Raw genomic sequence first — 15,672 nt, 5'->3', positions numbered from 1 at the left:
GTACAGATGTTGAGATAATAGACATGATGCTCAGGTATAACCACATTCTTTCAGGGAAGCGTTATGGGAGACCTTCTCTTAATGTATACTCATTACTTCATATCCAGGCTCTTTTTGCTCTAATAACAATTTGCCTTCCTACATTTTTTTCAATTGCAGGAAGGATTACATGTATGATAATATAAATTATCTCATACATATCCCCAAAGGGTACTGGGTAAGAATCAAGAATATTATTTTAATAATATAAACTTTGGCCATGCCATACTGTGGCAATATCATATATCTCACAAGATTACACCCCTTGTGAATAGAATAAACCAAAATATCGTTTTTACAGAGTGTTTCCTTAACTAGGGTAACAAGAGTATCCCTCATTTAAATGAGTACACCTTGTCCTCTCCATCTTTGCTAAATTTTAGTATGTTGGTTGGTATATTTCCCTCAGAATCTGGAGATTACTTTCCTGTAGTTGCCTGGACAGGTGTTCTCGTCTTTTGAGGTAATCTAATAAAGCTTTCAACTATTATAGTTTGAAGGGATGCTTTCAGTTATGAATTGAAGTTCTTATTGGCCTTGCTCCCAGGTTCCTTGGTGTGTATGCATCAGAGATTGTGTGATTTTCCTTAGATAAGGAGATGCCACACAATCTTGGGAACCGGGAGGAATGTTGTAAATTTGTGTCGTCTCTTTGATATCCATCCTCTTTGGGCTGACGGGTCTCACTTACGTGTGCGCGTGCACACGTTTGCACACGCGCGTATTGCGTGCGACCCCTGCAGCCCGTATACGGTGTATCTGCCAAGGTCCGCCATTCTTGGATCTGGGCAGCATCAAGTTACAACTTATATGTACTGTGCTGCTCTGGATCTGGGGATTTCCTGCCACTTTCATCGTTCATCCATTGCATCTACTCAATCTATCAAGTGCCTGTTCACCTGACTGTACCTGTTCGCCGGCGATGTCCCGGGTGGCGACGTACTCTTTGTGAGTATAAAGAGTTTATGTTATATTTTCCTCTTCCTTCTGTCGTGACTCTCGTCTCACTTTGCTTCTCTCTATTTGTGTGTCAGTGTGTATAACTTGAACCTTGAATTCTTCTTCAAAATCATTCTATTTCTTTCATGAAGAGTACACAAACTCTTCACTGGTATAGGAGTGGACTTGGAGGAATGCAAAGATCTTCAAATGCACACCATTCAGCTGCCAATCTCAACAAAATTTCACAAGTACGAGGTAAAGTGGCATTTCCTTCCTACATTCACTTGTTCACTGCAACCACCCTGCCTGTGGGGAATCTACAGGTTGGACTATGGCATGCCAATGCTGTACAGAGCACACGCTTTAAAAAATCATTAAAATATCAATTTGTGACCAAAAATTACTAATTTCCATACAGTTGCAATTTATTTTTCATTAGTAACTTGGGAATAATTTTGGTATTCACTAGAGCGCTCAAAAACTTGAATTTTGGGCATATTTTTGTGTACGCCCTTTATTGGTGGAAAATAATATGGCAAGAAAATTTTCATTTTTTTTCTCTATTTTTAATTAAGAAAAAAATAATTTAAAGAATCTAATTTACTTAAGGGCCAAGTTGTATGACGAATAGGTGATATGGGAACTGTCAGTGTAAACAAATCAAGCATTTGTCCCAAAGAAAAAGAGAAAATAAGCCAAACATTGCCATCCTTATTTTGCCACACATGGAGATATAACTGAGAACAAGGTTATGTCATAACCTTGTTCATTGAATGAGTGCCTACATGTAGATTTGGGCATAAATAACACAGTGCGTGTGATCTATCGAGTATATAAATGAGGAACGCCGTGTACCAACTGGAAGGTATCCCTTTCATATCGTCATGGTCGTTATCTGATCGAAATCGAACATTCGATCTTTTTTTTTAAACTTTCATTCAGTTTAATTAATTATTGAGAAATGGGATATGATTGTAGTTATTAACAAAAACATACCTTGAATTGAGAGTTTTGAGGTAACACCATGTAGGAGTAGTCCTGAAGAGGACAGTTGTTCTGGACGTTTACCAACATGCAAACCTTCAATGCTAAAACATACCTTTGTGAATGTTTATTGGTTATAATTGGCTGCTTTTTATATTTCCTGGATAAATTAGCAGCCTGTAATATGAATATTTCAAATACTTTGATTTCTGTACAGTTTTCTGTATTATGGATAATTATTTGTCTTTATGAACAGTGCTTTGTTTTATTTCTATTGTACCATTTGCAAAGTACCATTTCTTGTATGACTTGAACTGAATGAATTTAACAAATGCTATTACAATTTTTTTTTTGATCATTGAAATGTTACATTTTACGCCCTGTGAAGTTCATTCATTAGCATTCTCGATCATTGGCCACCTATTTACGTTATTTTTTTTAAATGTCATCATAACTTAGAAAGGTTATGAACCTAGTTCATGAAACCTGGACATATGGTTAATGTAGTATTACTAAATCTCCTGCCTGAGTTTCAGGTCATATAATGTGACCAAGATCAGAGGTCATTTAGGGTCAATGAACTATGGCCAAGTTGGGGGTATTTGTTGAATTATTATCATAACTTAAAAAGTTTATGGATCTAGTTCTTAAAACTTGAAAATAAGAGTGATCACTTATCACTGAACATCCCGTGCGAGTTTCAGATCACATGACCAAATTCAAATGTCATTTAAGGTCAATGAACTTTGGCCATGTTGGGGTATTGTCGAATTGCCATGGATATATTTTATGAAATGTGGACATAGGGGTAATCAAGTATCACTGACTAGTCTTGGGTCACATAATCAAGGTCAAATGTCATTTAGGGTCAATGAACGTAGTATCATGTCATTACAGGTATATGAAAGGTGTGTTTTGTGAATAATCATTTAATAGCAGTTTTCAAAGTCAGCACTGCTGCTATATTGAATCTCGCAATGCAGGCGAGAATGTCAGAGGCGCTCCACTTATTATTATTCATTATTGTTGTTATTATTTATGTATTATTCAAAATAGTTGGACTTTCTTTACCAGCTAGGTAGCCCCCTTCAGTTACGTAAACTGATTAACAAGAAGGCCCTGGGATAAAAAAAAAATATTACTATTATTATTATTATTGTTGTTGTTGTTGTTGTTATCACTTTTGTTATTATTATTACCATTATTGTTATTATTATTATCATCATTATAATTTTCATTATTACTATTATCTCTATGGTTAGGCCTTTAGGCTGTGTCGGTATTATTTCATTTTTCATTTTTTTCATATAAACATTTTATTACATTTCACAATTTTTCCATTTTTAAAAAAGAATATCAATTTAAATCATCATCATTATTGTGTTTTGCCTTTTTACATTCTCCGTTTAAGAAATACCGACTCTTCCCGTGTTGAATCAACCAGGTAGTTCCTCTCCCAGCACCTTGAATCAAACGACCCAGCCAATATTGGTCTGTAATGACACCGATAACGTGAAGGTAATGCCGATGGGGACGTTCCCGGTGGTAGGCCTTGCTAGTTTTCCCGGCTCGGGAAACTCGTGGATGAGGAGTATGATCGAAAGAGCGACTGGCTACGCTACAGGAGACATCTACCACATCCCCAACCAGGAAAAAGGTGTTTGTACACACAAAATTTGTTGACACACATACATTATTATTGAAATTAAGGTTGATGTGTTCTCCGAAGATTGAAGTCATTGGGGGAAAAATAGATTAAAAATTATAATCAATAATGTTAATATTTCTATGACATTAGCCTTAGGCAGTGGCGGACCGTGGGTCACGGCATTGGGGGGCACCAGCAAAAAATTTGAGTCACTTAGTGAGCGCGCGAAGCGCGATCAGTTGCCAGGTATACTGACCTAATAGAGGCATTTTACGGACATTTGCCATTAAACGGAAATGTATCTCACTGATCAAATAATGCGAGCGCGAAGCGCGAGCTGAAAATTGTTGAAATCATAAGCATAAAATTAATCAATAATTTTTGTAATCATGATACGTACCTGTCACGCTAAACAAACAATGCGAGCGCGAAGCGCGAGCTGAAATTTTTGTATATATTGACCCAAAACAGGGACATTTGAAGGACTATATTTTAAATTATGATTAACATACGCATCTCATTAATCAAGCGCGAGCTGAAAATTTAGGAAATTCAGACTTGAAGAGGGGCATTCTAAGGCTTGTTTGTAGGAATTCACTAAGACCATACGTATTTCAATAACCAAATGATGCGAGCGCGAAGCGCGAGCTGAACATTTTTTGATATTCAGATCAGAAAAAAAAAGCATTTTAAGGACTGATTTTAGGAATTCATGAAGAGCAGACATATCTCACAAATCCACCAATACGAACGTGAGCACTGACAGGAAAGTTTTATATTATATCTATATTATTATATTTTACATTTTATCTTAAAACCTTAGGATGGGGAAATCACTTTAAGTTGTCATGAAAAAAATCATATGTCACTACATAAAACAATAATAACTCGAAGTGCAAGGAAATGAATTTGGTGTATATTGAAAACGGGAGGTTTTAGGACAACATGATTATATATCTCGTTAAACAGACAATGCGAGCACCAGGAACAATGAAGACATAGGCCCTGAGCAAATTATGTTTCATAAAGTTATGAAAAAAATGTTTTTATGTATCAAATATAACACAATTATAATATAATGTAACATTATAATGAACAATAATTTCTTCTTTCCCACTACGTTTCTCTTCCTTTCTCCCTCTTTTTCTCCTTTTCCCCGTTTTTTTTTGCCAGCTGATTGGGGGGCACGAGCTCTCCATCCCCCCCCCCCCCCCGTAGTTACGCCACTGGCCTTAGGCTCTAAAATGAGATAATTTCATATATTTAACTAAATTTATGCAAATTCTCTTTAATAGTATTCTAAACAGTTGTATCTTCTAAATGCATATGTCCTTGTAATTGTGGTACATGCCCTTTTAAAATATGATTTTCAATTTTCTTCCAGATTTTGTAGGAGAAATGAGGAACGTTGCAGCAGGTGAGACAATAGTCTTTAAGTTGCACGACTATTGGAAGGGATTCACAAACAAAAGGGACGGCCAGATATCAATCCAGAAAGCTATCCTGATCATTCGAAATCCTTATCGAGCTTTGATAGAGGAGTTTAATCGGTTGGGATACGGAAAACAAAGACCCATCGACGAAAATAGGTTCCGAAGCGAAGGTAAAAAAAATCGTTCAATTTAGCATCTACCGACTCCGCGAGTATAGTAGGCGTATGATATAAAGATAGCGAGAGTTGTTGTGATCTAATGTGATGTTTTTACTACTTTGGGGCAGGGTATGGGGCTGCTGAAGCAGATCCAACATCTCACAGGTCACCACCAGATATTCCGTCTCCAGACCAAGTTCATTAAGACCGGGGACCATTGCCGTTTCCTTAATCTAGCATGACTAAAGTCGTGAGAAGACCCTATGGCTTAAGTCTAAGTGACATGAAGTTTGTTGAATGATTGTTGAAGAACATTGAGATGAATGTTTTAATTGTCTATTGTTTCCAATCTGACATTGCTAAATACGATCCCGAAATACGATGTGAAATTATTTTCACTCATCCGCAGTTCTGTTCAGTAGAAGCTCTTTTACACATTGGTCATACTATTGAAGAATATTGTCGTAAGAGAATCAAATAAATAAGATGAAAGAGAGAAAATATTCATAAGTTCCAGAAAACTCAAAATAAAATTGACAAAGTTATAGAATATTAAACAAATTTTTGTCATGTTCAAATTGATGGTTTGTGAGGAGAACGGTCATTGTGTATTCTACAAAACTGTTTCTCCTATATCATATCAAGCATCAAGACACTGCTTGCCTGCTTGTTCATCACTACATAATGTTTTGTCAATGTGTTTATATTGGTATATCTTTTAATGAATTTTTTTTTCTGGAGCCACACACCCTCTACTCTTTCCAAATCCTTGTCCCGCCCCCCCCCCCCCCCCACCAAGTTCGTATTTAGAGAACATATTGAGGAAAGAATGTTTTATCTTGATAAAGCATTAACTGAAATGAAAGCTCTTATTTGTTGCTTAACTGCGATACATTTGTTTCGTCCTTTCTCAGCATGGTCAAAGTTTATGACTGAGACTTTTAAGTTCAGTCGTTGGCTTAAACTATCTAGGACCCTGATGGATATGTGCAATCATCACGCCACCTCAGTCCCATGCAAGGCCATCCACATTGTTTACTATGAAAACCTGGAAACCGACCTGAAAAATGAACTGCTTCAGATTATAAAATTCCTCGATGTCCAAGTTGATGAGCGTCGTTTGTCCTGTGCGGTAGCAGCATCAGATACCTCACCACATCGGCCACTCAAGCAATCACACCTTCCTTTGACCCATTCACCGAAGAACATCGGGCAAGAATCGATGAGGATATGAAGACTTTTCATCAGTGGCTAGATTCTGAGGGACTCCCGCGTCCCCCTCCAGGTTTTAGCAATTGAACAAAACCCTTCGGTGAATAGAATCATGGACCTATTTTTTAGGCACATAAAATATAACGAAATTTTATACTTGATTTTATTTGATTGGATTTGGTTTTATAATACAGCTAACGTGGCTAAACTGCTAAAGAAGAATGAAAACAAAGGAACAAGTTAACTGGTAAACAGAAAAAATCATAGAGTAAGATTAATGAAATATTGAAAAAAAATAGACAACAATAGGAGAGTTATGAGAATTGAATTTTAGAAATCACAAATGCAAAGGAGATCCTCCTATTGGCAATGCAACCAAGGTTTGCGATGTCACAGACGTCACAGACATCACTACTCTTCCTTGTTTACTGAAAATGTACCTCAAAACATATATTTTCCTAATTCCAATGATAATACAAATTCTTTATCCAAGACATATTTTGGAAACCTAAATTTATATTGCATATCCTCCCAAGGAAAGACAAAACACTTGATCTTTGGATATAGTCAAATATGTAGATAAGTAAAAGCAGATTTTATTTAAGTGTGACGTCATACCTTTAATTTGGACTCATGCATCTTATCATTATTTTTTTCAATATTGCTCAAAATTTTCATTGATTGTTTCATTCCCATTTTTCTGTTTTTCCTGTTTCTTCACAATCTAACTTGTTGCCATGTTTTCATTCTCCTGAAATAGTCGGGTTGATAGTTGATACAATCATCTCTCCATATTTCACTATTACCGAGTAGGACCCACGTACTAAGATTCGGTTCTGACGGAGTGCCCCTAAGCTCCTCACAATTTTATGGAACCTTGTCGCAGAAAATTGTACCTTCTTGAGGAATTTGCGACGAGAAATGCCGAAATGTACGTTTAACATAAAAAAGGTAAGAATTGCAAAGAAAATCCTCGGATAACAATTTACAGAATGATTCTGTTTTATGCATTTTTTCATGATTTATTTTTTGTAAAATATTTTGGTTTTTTTTCTAACAGTGTAGTCTAACCAAATAAAAACCAGACACATCATTATTGTACATGATAGAGAAGGTATCGGTCTATGTAGGCATGCGGAATCCAAAATCACGTTAATCACGGTAATTGTTATAAAGAATAATTAATTTGTCGATGTCTCTGTGTTTATGAACTTTTTTTTCAGGTGAATGAGAATGACTGGTTTAGATGAAAAGGGTAAATATTGCATTCAATTAATATTGCAATGCGGGGGACAAAATATAAACATTAAGCTTTTGGTAATATCATAGAGCTATTACAGATATGGTAATATATATAATTTAGAGTGTAGATCGTGCTTTCACCCATATATTACAGTACTTTGATTTGCTCATTTGCAAATTAGGTATCGCAAAGTGTTAGCTGAGGTGAACAATTTGGAATGAATATCAGCGATTAATGTATAATGATGCTATGAAATTTGGGGAAAAAGAGAGGTCACAGTGGATTAGTTTCAGACAGAAAGGTGTTGTGCTTATGTGAACGAAATCATATATATATATATATATATTTTTCTGTGACCATTCTGATTTTATTTTTTTTATAAAGGTTATTGTCGATTCCAAAACCAGAAGAGTATCAGCTGCTGTACTTTGGTGAAGGTTGAAATTTTCATCAATAGCTATTGGTAATCCTAAGCGGGATTAAACAGTTAAAGCCTGTAATGTAATTAGAAGACATGACTGTTTTTCTTCAGAGTGCCAAAAGTTAGATATACTTCGAATGAAGAGTGCTAAATAAAATCGGTATTCCAAATTACCAACTCAAACTCATATGAATCGCTATTTATATTGATTTATGATTATCTTAAAATTGTGTGTCGAATCTATTATTTTTAATGTAATGATTTGTTTTCTTGTTTGGCTGATGGATGTTCAGACGCTGGATATTAAGGAAAGGAATGCAAACAATAATCGGAACCTTACTAAGTCACTGATCGGTACGTTTCAAATAATTGTATATATGCAAAACCATTTATTGAGTGTGACTCACAGAAAAAAATGAGAAAGAATTTTCGAATTTGGTAGAATTAATATCTTATTGGTCGGGATTTGAGGTGAAATATTATCAATTTTGTATTTCATAGACTATAATTCAGACAACTTATCAGCATTAAAATTTTGTCAATTTTAAACATGTTTTACAGATTAAACATGGAAGTTATTATGCGCGCAATTAATCGTTTCCTGCTTAGTCTATGCTTTACTGTATCTACGCTGTACATTAACCTACCTCATTTGTACTGCTGAAAAACATTATGAAAATTGATGTATGTACATGTATATATATATGTGTGTGTGTATATATACATATATTTATATATAAATAAATCTATATATTTATATATATATACATATATCAAGAAAATACGTTTACTATAAAGTAATACATTCAAGTCAATGTTCATAATCTCTACAACATATGATATAAAGAGAATGAGAATGGGGGCGGACGCGTGTGGAGTAGACAGAAGAGAAAGAATGACTGGAAAAACAATGCAGAGTGGCAGGGGGATGTATGACAAAAATATCAGAATGATAAGTGGTATCTCCCGAAAAAACAGAGTAAAATGTGATCGATTAACTTAGGAAATGAAACAAAATGATAATGTATGAATAGAATACAATACGACTTGCTTTTTGGGGTATCTCACGAGGCTGCAACTACTTAGAGACTGGTTTGCGATTCAAGAGTTGACAAGTCGCAGAAAAACCTCTAAAACATCTCCTAAAATTATAAAGTCTCTTGAGAAATTCGAACATGCTCGATTTTTTTTTCTGTTGGGAGACCTTTTCCAGTCATCGCGATGTCCCTTCGACGTCTTCGAGGCATCCCCATCAGTTGCAGAGACGTCGAGGAGACTACTCACCCGACTGCTGCGTCGTCTCCGCGATGTCTCTGCGAAATCTCCATTCACCCACAATTTAAGGGATAAACCCTGCCGGTTTGCAACTCACAGGGTCTCGAGCAAGTGATGACACTGGTACCCCCCAAACAGACAGCCAAATCAGACCAAATGTGATAAGACCTCAAATAACATCTAAATATAAACATTCCCTAAATTTAATAGGGGGAATGATTGAAAGATGCGAGTGGCGCCAAATCGGAGTGGTCGTCTTTCGCCGACAGAGAGGCCGTCGTATTCATCAATGTCTGCCTGAGCATAAGGATGAGCAGTGGCGTACCGTGGGTCATGGCATTGGGGGGGGGGGCACCAGCAAAAATTTTGAGTCACTTAGAGAGCGCGCGAAGCGCACTCAGTTGCCAGGTATACTGACATAATGGAGACATTTTAAGGACAGTGACATTAAACGGATATGTATCTCACTGATCACATAATGCGAGCGCGAAGCGCGAGCTGAATGTTTTGAAATTCAGACCTAAAAAGGGACATTATAAACAAATTTTTGTAATCATAAAAAATACCTGTCTCCCTAAACATACAAACAAAGCGCGAGCTGAAATTTTTGTATATATTGACCCCAAACAAGGACATTTTAAGGACTATATTTTGGGAATCCAATAAGAGTATACATATCTCACCATAGTCATCTAATGCGAGTGCCAAGCGCTTGCTGATTTTGTTTGAATAATAAACTAAACATCTAAACACATGAAGCACTTTTTGTAGTCATTGTAATCATGATTATCATACGCATCTCACTAGTCAAATATTGCGAGCGCGAAGCGCGAGCTGAAAATTTATGAAATTTAGACCCGAAGAGGGGCATTCTAAGGCCTGCTTGTAGGAATTAACGAAGACCATGCTTATTTTACTAACCAAATGATGCGAGCGCGAAGCGCAAGCTGAAATGTTTTGATATTCAGATCAGAAAAATTTTAAGGTCTGATTTTAGGATTTCATGAAGAACAGACATATCTCACCAATCCTAGAATGCAAACGTAAGCACGGACAGGAAATGGTTTATATTAAGACCTTAAAATGGGGCAATCACTTTAAGTAGTCATGAAAAAGAAGCATATGTCACTACATAAAACAATAATAATTTGAAGTGCGAGGAAATATATTTTGTGTATATTGACTTGAAAACGGGAGGTTTTAGTACAACAAGATTATATATCTTGTTAAACAGACAATGCGAGCACCAGGAACAATGAAGACATAGCCTAGGCCCTGCGCAAATTAGGCCTATGTTTCATAAATTTAAGATTTTTTAATGTAATATAACATAACATAATTATAATATAATATAACATTATAATTAGCAATAATTTCTTCTTTCCCCAGTACGTTTCTCTCCCTTTCTCCCTCTTTTTCTCTTTTTCCCCGTTTTTTTTTGGCCAGCCGATGGGGGGGGGGCACGTGCCCCCACATGCCCCCCCCCCCGTAGTTACGCCACTGAGGATGAGGATTAAATTGAAATTCCCTAAATGCCAAACCTTGAACCCAGTGTGAAGATTGACCAATGCACAAATATGATACTCTGACCATTGCAACTATCTAGCATTAGCTCATAACGGGGAAAAACACAAGTTCATCCCCCGAAAATATTTGAGTAGAAGGGAAAAAACATTACCTTTCAATTAATTTTCCTTATTTTCACGAAACCGTGATATATGAAAATAATGAAACTGATGACATCACACATTTCCTTTTCACTTTATTTCATGAAAAACGAAATATTTATCAAACAAGGAAAATCCTGAAAACTTTCATAAAGATCGGATGGAAAATTAAAAACTTATAACAATCTAAATCTAAAATTTTTCCTTAATTTCAAATCAAGTTCTTAATTTTAATCAAAATAACGAAAGAACAATCACGTCAAATACTAGTACTCCATATTTTCTTATTTAATTGTATGAAAATGACACTAACATTCCATTTCCCCTTCAAATAGTGTATAACTTGGTTTGATTCCTCATAGCAAATGTGAAATCACCATTAATTATTGCAATATTGTGGAGATCCTCTTTGTCATTAAACATATATTAAAGTTAACAGTTGATATATCGTATCATAACAAAAATTGTGCGACATCATTGGCTCTTGGATTTTGCATGAAATGAATCATATTTACATGTTGTGAAAATAATGAAAACTTTCTCATAATTATCACACCCGATTTCAATGAAAATAAAACAGCAGTTTTCAACTGAAGAGGGTACCCTGTTAAAGGTCAAGTCCACCCCAGAAAAATGTTGATTTGAATCGATAGAGAAAAATCTAACAAGCGTAATGCTGAAAATTTCATCGAAATCGGATGTAAAATAAGAAAGTTATGACATTTTAAAGTTTCGCTTATTTTTCACAAAACAGTTATATGCACAACTCAGTGACATGCAAATGAGAGAGACGGTGATGTCCATCACTCACTATTTCTTTTGTTTTTTATTGTTTGAATTATACAATATTTCAATTTTTACCAATTTGACATTAAGGACCAACTTGACTGAACCATAAGATGTTATAACAATGGTAATACCACATGTTCAGGGAGGAATAAAACTTTGTCTCACAGGATAAATAGGAGAAAATTAGAATAATTCAAATTTCATATAATAAAATACAAAAGAAATAGTGAGTGAGTGATGTCATCAGTCCCCTCATTTGCATACCGACCAGTATGTGCATATAACTGTTTGTGAAATTATAAGCGAAACTTAAAAATGTCATAACTTTCTTATTTTACACCTATTTTGATGAAATTTTCAGTGTTATGCTTGTTGGATTTTTCTTTTATTATTCAAATCAACTTTTTGCTGGGGTGGACTTGTCCTTTAAAATAAAACTTGAAATAGATAATAAATGATTTGTTTATAGCACTTAATACCTAATGTTTCTAAGCGCTGAACATTGCACTTATTATTATCCCGGTCATCGGATCCTTGTATGCCCGCACACATGTGTGTGAATTTTCTCCACTCCCTGGAGAGCATTCCAACAAGTGTTCTAAGACTCAATACAGTAATATTCCTAAGCATACTACATTGACTTTCGCATCCTACCACTTGGATGGAGAGTGGCAGAGTGTGGATTAAGGCCTTGCCAGAGGACGCTATATAGGCCGCGATGGAATTCGAACGCACGACCCTCTGATTACAAGACGAGAGTCCGAACCGCTCCACCACCACGCTTCCACAGTGGGGGTATCTTTATCCAGATGATAGTGATAGCTATCAGAGCTACCAGACACATGCAGTCAAAATTATCACTGGTCCATGACTTTATGATGTGTCAGCCCGGGGGGGCCACTTACATTGACGAGTGGATACCATGCGCGACCAAAAAAACACGTAAAAAGGGTGTCTTTTTCAAGATAGGGCACGTTACGTACGTAACGTGATAAGGGTGTCAAAAACACAAAAATAATAAAATAAGGGTATCTATTTCGCTAGGAAAGCTACGTGTTTAGGGTCAAATTTGCGGGGATGATGAAACAAAATTAAAATTTTTTATAAAGGATGTCCTTTTTGCCCCAACACTACGTGTTTAGAGTCCCGATTTGCGCGAGGTGAGGAAAGTGTATAAACCAAAGGTATAAACCAAATGGTGTGTAAATTAGGTAAAACCGACGACCGACGGACACGTGACACAACAATAAAATATCGCTATATACTTGTTTAGGGGTTCATTTCAGGGAATACTTGCCAAGAGTATAGTTTTGTTTCCAATACTTGTTAAGGGTAGGGTTTCAGACACCAATACTTGTTAAGGGGTGCATTTTCAGAATATGGAAAATACGTGTTTAGGGTGCTTTTTGAGACCCCGTGGTCGCGCATGGTATCCACTCGTCAATGGAAGTGGCCCCCCCGGGTGTGTCAGGTAATCACTGATGCACTTAATTCAAACTCCAGCTCTAATCAATATTGTAATGAGGATATAATTAAGTCCACTTCAGATTCATTAATTCCTCATCAACTCTGATAACTATCTGTCATAATCAATGACAAATGACAGTCACGCAACGAGGTCCACTTCCATTGTCCCGTATTTTGATTCAGGTTTAATTTAATGGCTGGGCTCCGTGACGCAAAGGTTTGCAATCAATCGCTATAAATACCACTGACCAATCAGGATCACCGTTGCCTGCGCACTCTGTTTAAAATACTGACCGGAAACCAATCAGAGCGGTTCTTTCATATTTGCAATTCATTGCAAACCTTTGTGTCACACGGAACCCAGGTCTAGATTTGACGTTTATTTAGGGATAGCCAACTGTGAGAGGTATCTTTAACAGGACAAGCTCAATGTATCAGCTCATTTCACACTCAAATCATGTATAAATGACCGGGAAGGCGGGAATAATTACTCAAATAGGGCCTAGTTCTCTGAGGAAATAGCCAATAAAGACAGCTAAAGTGTATTTCATGGATATTTTTTTTTTTTCTAGTGCAAATGCAGATTTTAGTAATAGGTCTTTCAGTCCTCTTGAAATAGAATTATATATCATACATTAATCCAATGACCATTCCCGAGGATGTATTTTTCGAATATCCTTTAAGTTGCGCTGTAGTTTCTGTACATGTATGAAATTGAAATGTACTTTTTGCTTTATCAATCTGTGAACCTTAAAAAAGTAGTAGCTGATCTAGGTCGGGCCGAATTTGAGCTAACTCAGGACGAACGCCAAAAACATTACAGGCAGTCATTTTGTGCTTTAACCAAATGGAACCTGGAAAATTTCCATCGATTAATTTTCTGATTATTAATATAATCATAATATTTCTAACCAATGGCTTTCTCAGAAAAGTCACGTGATTCATTCTCGTTATATATTCTGATCAACATTTTCAATGGATACAAGTATTTTAATGGTTTTATTGTTCCCTCCCTTGGCTTTCAATCCATCGCGTGTGGCACCAGCTGCTATCATGATACTGTTTGTAGCCATATCTTCTTTTTTTTTTTTCTTTTTTTTTTTTGGGGGGGGGTTCTCGTTTTTAATTGATAAAATTTGATCACAGATTTGTTACTTCAGATCATAATGTGAAGTGAAAGCCCACCCTCTGTTATGGCAATACCAAAGTCATTCTTTCATCTCCACCTCCTGCCAGCACTTAACATGACTTTCTTTATTGTTCTTAACGCCAGACAAGCCATTCTACATATGTTTTGCATTCTTCGCTACTACTTTCCAGTCCGTAGCCTATAACCTAGGCGCAGTGGCGTAACAGGCGGGGGGGGGGGGGGCAGGGGGGCAAGCTGCCCCCCCCCCCCCTGGCGGAGCTCACCGGGAAAATAAAAAACGGGAAAAAGAAAAAAAGGGGGGAAGAAAGGGAAAGGGAAAGGAAAGAAAAAGGGGAAAGGGGAAAGGAAAAGGGAAAAGAATACTAAGAAAAAACATAAAAAACGGAAAACGGAAAGATAACGGGAAAAGGAAGGAAAAAAGAACAAGTGAGAAAGAACAATTCGCCCCGATATACAAATACAATAGCATCAGTGGCGTACCTAGGATTTTCCACAGGGGGGGCAAAATCGACCGCCAAAAAATTTGACAAGCAAAAAAAAAAAAAAAAAAAAAAAAAAGGACTTCAATGTAAAAATAAAGGTTTTTGTATAGGCTTTCCAGTCCGCCATGTCCGTAGCCTCTTGTCCATGTTGCGTGTATCAAGCCGCCATGTGACAGTAACTAATTGATCCCACGTGTTTTACGTTTCAGTAGGCGCCACTTTTCTCGCCTTGGAATACTAATTATGGAATAATCCTACCAGTCATCTTTCCCTATACCTCGGTCACATTTGCTCTACGGCGGCCGTACGGCGAGTCGAAAACAGCCGTTTTATTCATTTTCATTAAAACCACCTATAATTAGCTGGTACAAAAAATAAAGGTTTTCGTACAAGAAAAAAAATTGACAAGCAAAAAAAAAAAAAAAAGGTCTTCAGCTCATCAGGGGGGGGGGGGCTATAAAGGTCACCAAGCTCGTCAGGGGGGCAAAAAAGGTCTTTTAAACTCGTCAGGGGGGCAGGTATATGTCTTTTGTATGGGTTGTGGCTCGTCAGGGGGGCAGAGTGCCCCCCCCCCCCCCTGTAGGTACGCTAGTGATTAGCATGATTAGTAAGACAGGGAAATAAATTAAAGATGACAAAAAGGCAAACAAAAGCGGGAAATAAAGGCAGAATGCGGAATTAGCCAAAATCTAAATTGGAAAATGAAGAAAAGGGACAAGATAACGTACACTACCGGGCTGCCGAGGATTGAGATAACGAGCG

The 15,672-nt window shown here is 36.7% G+C and overlaps 1 pseudogene; it reads left to right on the top strand.

Moving 5' to 3' along the window:
- Window positions 1-898: 898 nt before the first annotated feature.
- Window positions 899-8,759, top strand: LOC129261137 (sialate:O-sulfotransferase 1-like; annotated as a pseudogene).
- The last annotated feature ends 6,913 nt before the right edge of the window (window positions 8,760-15,672 follow it).

This window comes from Lytechinus pictus, chromosome 5 (assembly GCF_037042905.1).
Source record: "Lytechinus pictus isolate F3 Inbred chromosome 5, Lp3.0, whole genome shotgun sequence".
Lineage (NCBI taxonomy): Eukaryota > Metazoa > Echinodermata > Echinoidea > Temnopleuroida > Toxopneustidae > Lytechinus > Lytechinus pictus.
Note: the sequence above shows the minus strand (reverse complement) of the source record. Positions and strands in the feature narration are given on the sequence as shown.